Source organism: Schistocerca piceifrons, chromosome X, assembly GCF_021461385.2.
Source record: "Schistocerca piceifrons isolate TAMUIC-IGC-003096 chromosome X, iqSchPice1.1, whole genome shotgun sequence".
NCBI lineage: Eukaryota > Metazoa > Arthropoda > Insecta > Orthoptera > Acrididae > Schistocerca > Schistocerca piceifrons.
The window spans coordinates 838023861-838031910 of NC_060149.1; positions in this window are offsets into that span (position 1 = coordinate 838023861).

Below are 8050 nucleotides of genomic sequence, written 5' to 3' on the forward strand. Positions count from 1 at the left end.
TAGCAACCGGTGACAATAATAATTTCCATATTAATGACGGCGTGACGTTTACAAAAGAATACGTTGTCGTCAGAGCAGATGCTAAAAGCAACCCCACTGCACCTCCAAACATTGCGCGACCCACTGGATCATATAGCTCTGGACTCTTCGCAACTTGACAACAGAACCATCTTCTGGCAGGTATCAAAGTGTGGCTATGCACAACCCTGTTTCATTCACATGGGTGCAAATTAGTATAACCGTGGGTATAATGTGTTCATGGTAAAGGAGATAACTCCTCCTCCTCTAGGCCGTAAGCATATGACTGAACGACGTTCAGATTTGAAACATCTGCAAGGTATATTATGCAGTGAGAGTATAAGATTGTTCCCTAATTTATGAAAAGTGTTGTATAAGCGTAACTGAACCTCCAGGAAATGTAAATGGGTACGCCCAACCTGTAATCCTACTGAGTAAACTAAATGAACAGTCCTAACAGCACATCAAACCGTTAATTTGTTTATGACTAGTTTCTTAATATTTTAGGTCCAACTCTAAGACTAAGTAAAGAGTCTTTTCACCTCTGCCATATGAGCTGTTTTTTGTTTCTAGTGGAATATGTTTACTTGCAACCGCATCAATAATTTCACCTCACAATGTATGTGTTAAATATAATTTTAGTCATATTTCTACATCGCAGTCTGCGGCGTCATTCTTCTGTCATCAGGTGGAAAATATCTCCTTGAAACACAGTTAACTCGGGTTTTAACACTTATTGCTTCCACGTACGGTTTTGTGTGGCCCTTCCTTCACATCTGTGATACGTCAGAACCATATTTAGTGATCCTACTTAGTCTGGTATGTTCTATTATAGATACTAACGTGCACACATGAAAACTTCCACATACGATTTCCACTAGTATATTTTTAAATGTCTGTTTATCGATTGTTGTGTTGCTGTCTACCGCGATGCGTTTTCCTCTCTCTTTAGTTTGAATTGTACTGGCTATATGCATTTCGGTTTCCAGTTGTTTGCTGTATAGGTGCGGGTGAGTCTGCGTAAGGCTAGGGAGGGGTAGAGGCGTGAGCAGAGGTGGCCTGGCATGAATTGTACTGGCTATATGCATTTCGGTTTCCAGTTGTTTGCTGTATAGGTGCGGGTGAGTCTGCGTAAGGCTAGGGAGGGGTAGAGGCGTGAGCGGAGGTGGCCTGGCATGAGTAGGAGAGGGAGAGTTTGGGGATTTTGTGTGTGTGTGTGTGTGTGTGTGTGTGTGCGTGTGCGTGTGAAAAGGAAGGGCGTAGGTGAAAAGAAACGAAATTTCCCTGTAAATGTAGTAGCTTTCTATTATGGCTGTGCATTCTCATGGATTTTTTCCTTGTTCGATAATTTGGGTGAACTATACAAAAGATTGGCCACACACAACACTTGTTCTTGGAGCCAGTCAGTGGTAGGATAACGCATGGTAGCTGATGAACAGCTGTTAATCACATATGTTCTCAATGTTGTTAACCTAGAAGTTCATCGAATTCCGTGTACTCACATCTCTTCAAATTCTGCTTTTTCCTGGATACTGACATTTATTAATTTATATAAATACATTCGCATTCTTTTCTTTTTATGTCTAACTGCTATTAATGGTTTTGCGTGGCATAGAAGCCTTGGTTTTGGTGATAAATGGTACATTAAGACGCTAGTCGAGCTTTGGTAGCTGTAATGACCTGCACCCACTGGACCGAACTTGAGACAGGTCGCTCCGCAAGAACCTAGGTACGTGAATGATACTATCATACAATGAATTGAACGATACCAATCCTCGTCAATGAGTCCTGAGTGTTGATTCTTACAAAAATCACTAAAAGTTTAATAATTAAAAAGGGGCAACATCCAACTACTAAATTAAAAGTCTCTTCCGAATTTAGCACCCATTTATTTCAATAATTGCTTGTAAGAAATTATACAGGGTGAAAAAAATTCGCCCACACGGACTTCGCAACGCAAGTCCTCGCATACTAGCAATACGTAAATGTCTCTCACAATATTTCATCCGGTTCGTATTGCCGGCTGTAAACGGTCGTTAAAGGTTGGCTGTCGGGCAAAACTGTAATCACATGTACGGTAACTACCTTCGTCAGCATATACGTGTACTGCAGTGCAGTTGGTGCAGTGGATAGCGTTTTCCCTTAGCATGCAGGAGATCGAGCAGGGGTTCGATTCTGGGTCGAGGTGTATTTGTTTTTATTTGCTAAATGTTGGCTGCATGCTACGGTATTTGACGTCTTAATCGTCATACAGAGATTACAGTGGGTCTTCTACAAAACATTTGCACTTATGCACTACGAACACAGAAATGGAAGTACAATAGTTTTCATTGGTCAGCTTTTATAGAAGCTTTTTGCACGTCGTGGACGCGAACTGTTCCTCATCACTGCATCTACTAGGTTCCAAACCTGTTTTATGTGTACCCTCTCACAATGGCCCATCGATTAATACCAATTATTGTTCTTGCCAAGTTTAGGTCCATTACATTTTTTTAGAGCCTTACGTCACCAGTAGGGCTAGCAACGTGCTTTGCAAATAATTTACAAACTCGATTATCATTTGTATGTATTATCACCATGGAACCACTAATAACACATTTCAACAATGAGTCTGATAAGCGCATGCTGTTATGGAAGTATCTCCATGCTTTAGTATAATAATAATAATAATAATAAAAAATAATAATAATAATAATATATATAATATACGATATATATAATATACGATATGTGTACGAATGTAGTTGGAGTCTGTCACGGGCGTGATACTCCGCTAGCAACTAGGAGCTGTCTGGTAACCGGCGTATACATTGTAAACACGTCATTAGTAGCAGCGGGCTGTTCCACCCAACGCGCATCACGTCCCTTACAGCTTTTCTTCTGCATGATTCATCCCGACACTGCTAGCTGTGAAATTTTTGTTTCCGAATAACACTGTTTCTCTAATGGTAATGGACGGGATGTTTCCACATTTATATTGATCATAATAATAATAATAAAATAATAATTATTATTATTATTTTATTATTATAATAATAAAATAATAATAATAATTATTATTTTATTATTATTATTATGATCAATATAAATGTGGAAACATCTCGTCCATTACCATATTATTATAATTATTATTATTTTATTATTATTATTATTATGATCAATATTTGAACCATTTGAACATCCGTTGTATCTCTGAAACAGATATATACATAAATAAAGTTATACAAAAACGTAGCCGGCCGCGGTGGTCTAGCGGTTCTAGGCGCTCAGTCCGGAACCGCGCGACTGCTACGGTCGCAGGTTCGAATCCTGCCTCGGGCATGGATGTGTGTCATGTCCTTAGGTTAGTTAGGTTTAAGTAGTTCTAAGTTCTAGGGGACTGATGACCACAGATGTTAAGTCCCATAGTGCTCAGAGCCATTTGAACCATTCTGAACAAAAACGTATCAGTTTCTTTCAGTGGGTATTTATTTGTTTTACAGTCTAATCTCCCTGTCAATATACACTGTTCTCTCCTTTCAATACTATGAGCTTTTCTTTTTAAGTGACACCATGATGGTGTCGAATAAGGTTGTAGTTTAGACAGGATGCTTACCCTCTCTAAGATGAATTTTCACTCTACCGCGTAGTGTGCTCTAATTTAACAGTTCCTGGCAGACTGAAACTGCGCGCCGGAACGGGACTCGAGAATCTGGTCCCAGGTTCGAGTCCCAATCGGGCACACAGTTTTAATCTGCCAGGAAGTTTCAGAATACTTTCTGTCGTTCCTATTCTTGCACTGCGAAAACTGGCCGATATTTACCATCTGTTTCTACTAGACGCTTGTAGCAATGCGATGAGCTGCCATTATGAGCGTCATCCGTAGCGATTCGTCACAAAATAAGAAACTATGCTAAATTACTTGGTATAATAAAAGAATTCCTTGCATTTAGTTTGCTTCTTACAGGATGAACAATCATGCTACATAAATTGTTTATGAAAAGAAGAACAGTAACTATACTGTCAGCTAAAAAAATGCTTTTCATACATGACCTACAGACAATTCCATACGAAAATAAAAATAGATAGTAGTCAATTTCTTACAATGAACCTGTCGGAAGAACAGCTACTGGTCTTGCATAAATCAGAAGACGTAGTGCTGAATGAAAAGCTCGAAAGTGGATCAGTAAATTTCTTGAAATATTTCTACGGATTTATTAAAAGGAAATTAATAATAATGTATGGAAAGTGGTGGCCATGTAGTAACTATACAAGCACATAATGTTCTTAATTTTAATTTTATTTGTCTCTGAAAGTGTATCTGAAACAGAAAATTTTATCGTCTGTGCTCTGTTGACACTCAGAATTTCGTTAGTGCAACAAAAGTTTACAGTTCCCAGTCGCTAAACACAAGTATTGCTATTAAATATGATAAATCTGCAAGTGTTCGCATTACAGGAAGTCACCGTCTGACATAAAGCAAACAGCACACATAAGACTATCCAACGAAATAAAAACTAATGTTGGAAAGGGAAATATACCCTGAAACGTTAATGTGCAAAATAAATAAATTACTCAGAATTTCTGCATACAATAACGACATCTTTTGTTTAGTATTGGAAATCTAACCACCGTAATTTTTGGCATGTGGTGTCTGTCAGTGAACAAAACAGTCAAAAAGTTTATGTGTATAAAAATGGTTCAATGTATCTTATTTGCCTTTCCCGGGGAATCTTTAAATTGCTCCTAACGAAACCAGTTTCCGTTTATATCTTTATCCAAATTGAGCAAGTGCTACGTGTGTTACGATCCGGTAGTTGGCATGCAGTATGTTTAAATTAGAGTTGGATATTTACAGAAATCGATGGTGTAGAATTTTAAGAAACTACACGACAAGTTATAACTACCATATGGGACTTCTTAGCTTCAATTAGAGCACACACAAAAATACAGTTCACTTGGACAGCTGAAGTACATTACAAATACAGTCGCTTATATTCTTGCGAACTTTACCGGTGAATGGTTGCTAAAGCTCTGAGTTAGAATAGTATCCGTAAAAACAGAAAAGACAGCTTTCTGAAAACATATTTCGCATCTCTTGCCCCTTACGGGGATGAAGAATGATTGCATGCGAGTCTAAGTTGCATATTATTGAGATTTAATTGAGAGCCGAACTCTTGTGAGCTTGATACGCTAGACGGAAAATGCAAAGATCGCGTGCCACAGTCCAATTCGTCTCGTCTGACCTGAATTTCCGCAGTGGAATGGGGTTGAAAATAACGCCCTACGGGAGGGCGGCTGCTCCGCTGCAGTTAAACGGATCTTCGCAAATAATATGCAGCACGGCCTGCGACAGTCAGTGCGATTTATCACGTCTTTCAGCATCGAGCACTACTCTAATGTTTAGAAAGTGCTTGTGCTTGTCTGAAGAAGCCCTAAACGATTCACAACAGTCGCCCTCAAGACTGCACGGGAAGATAAACATTTCGCACGAAATTTTGTTTTCGTTAGATGCGTCCGTACTGCACAACTATATGATGAAGAAATCGAGCTACTCGTAAAGTCTTTGCAGTTTACCTGCAAGTCTGCTTTATTGATATCTTTAATTATTTCAACCACTTCATGACGAAATTACGATGGTAAAGAACCATGATCAATGATCATGGCGTTACTGCGGACGAAGAGATGATAAGATATTTAAGGAATTTTCTCTTATCATTAGCAATCAAAATATTTATTTATTTATTATTTATTCAGTTACAGATAATCTCACGTTGATACAGAATTTGTTATCATAATAAAATGAAAATAGGTAGTTCAAAATTGATATATACGCAGAATATCTAAGTATGGTTTTGCGAGGAAAGGACGAGTGACTGGACATATCGTCGGACGCGGCTTTGTTGAAGACACAGAGCCGGAATTTGCTTGCAATGATTCGGAAAAGCGACTCAAAACCTACATCAGGATGGCTGAACGCAGAAATCTCAGTCCTCTCGAAAATGCGAATGTGACATCAACGTTTTATCAACAGTACTGCCTACTATGAACTGTTCTTTTTGTTATTCAAGGTTTGCGACAGATAACTTATAATATAAAACATAAAACTTCCTGGCAGATTAAAACTGTGTGCCGGACCGAGACTCAAACTCGTGACCTTTGCCTTTCACGGGCAAGTGCTCCACCAACTGAGCTACCCAAGCACGACTCACGCCCCGTCCTCACAGCTTTACTTCTGCCAGTATCTCGTCTTCCACCTTCCATAGTTTACAGAAGCTCTCCTGCGAACCCTGCAGAACTAGCACTCCTGAAAGAAAGGATATCGCGGAAACATGGCTTAGCCACAGCCTGGGGGATGTTTCCAGAATGAGATTACTTGAGAAATTTATACCTTCAAATCATTTCTGGCGGTCTAGCTTTTGGGTGGGCTTCCGAGGTCCGTAGCTGGAGCGCGGTCCGCCAGTTGCCGATCGTGGCTCTAGACCCTTAAAACAAGCTATGTGCTCCATGCACATTTTCTTGCTTCCTTCAGTCCGTCTGAAAAGCTTACGATCCACCCATGATAAGTCAGATGCTGAGCCCTTGAGAATGACAAGACTTTACTGTTTCGTACTTTAGATCTTGGCACTTTTTTTTTAAGCGTTGCAATGTGATTATGCATTGCAATATGACAGGCTGAAATACAAATATCAACATACTTTTAAAATGAGAAATAAAGTAGGAAAAATGTTCTGTGATAATCGAGCAGTCATCCCTATCGGTCGAGGGTCGTTTGTCGGTAGGCAGTAGAAAATTGGTAATGGTGACAAAGACCTGCTTGTACAGCTCACCGCAACGAAGTTCAAACAGCAAGTGGGGAAGGTGATACACCTTGGGGGCTATTTCGTTCTTCGAATCATGTGTTGCTAGTGTTATTTTCTCCATGTGCTGCTTCCGAAATTGTATGTTTAATTAATGAAAAACCTCTCGTTGCTGTTGAGAACTTTATTGAGTCCACTACCTGTTTTGACCTTCATATTAGGCCATTTGCAAATGGTTCTAAAAATATGCACAAATTCAAAATAATAAAACACATACACAAAATAAAATCAACGCTGTGCTCACATCTTGATATCTGAGTCTTTTACATAGGTTTCCATGACGTACTAGATTCTTGTATTAGTCATATGCAAGAAGGCCGTGATGGAAGTAGGTAATGCGATCTTTTGCTGAATCAGTTTTATCTACAATTTTGTTTTCTCCCATCGGTATTCAGGGAATCTTAATATTTCTTCTTCAATCGTATGATGACCGTACGCGCAGATCGTAGAAAATTTTAATTTTGTAGAGACGGCTAGTGTCATACCTATATCTTAAGCTCATTTGTATGATGGAAATTTGGCCGATATTGCCACCCGGTGTGGACGTGGGGTTTAGGGTGCCATGTCACGGATTGCGCTGCCCCTCCCACTGGAGGTTCGAGTCCTCCCTTGGGCATGGGTGTGTGTGTTGTTCTTAGCATAGTCTAAGTTAGTTTAAGCAGTGTGTAAGTCTAGGAACCGATGACCTCAGCAGTTTGGTCCCTTAGGTATCCACACACACATTTCAACATTTTTTGGTGGCTATTCAGTATGATACCATCAAACCAGCCGGCCGAAGTGGCCGTGCGGTTAAAGGCGCTGCAGTCTGGAACCGCAAGACCGCTACGGGCGCAGGTTCGAATCCTGCCTCGGGCATGGATGTTTGTGATGTCCTTAGGTTAGTTAGGTTTAACTAGTTCTTAGTTCTAGGGGACTAATGACCTCAGCAGTTGAGTCCCATAGTGCTCAGAGCCATTTGAACCATTTTGAACCATCAAACCACACCTTCCCTGGTGGGTTTAGCTGTATGTGGAGGTAAAATTGCACTTGACGTCTTTTTTGTCTTTTTGGGAAGTGGCCATTTATTTTTCCAATCTTCCTGTGCTTTATGGAGTCTAACGCCCTGATATTTGCTTTCCGCATTACTACCGGAGGGGCTGTCCAGTGTTGTTGACACTGGTTCCGCTCTTGGGAGCAACAGCGATAAATTCCCA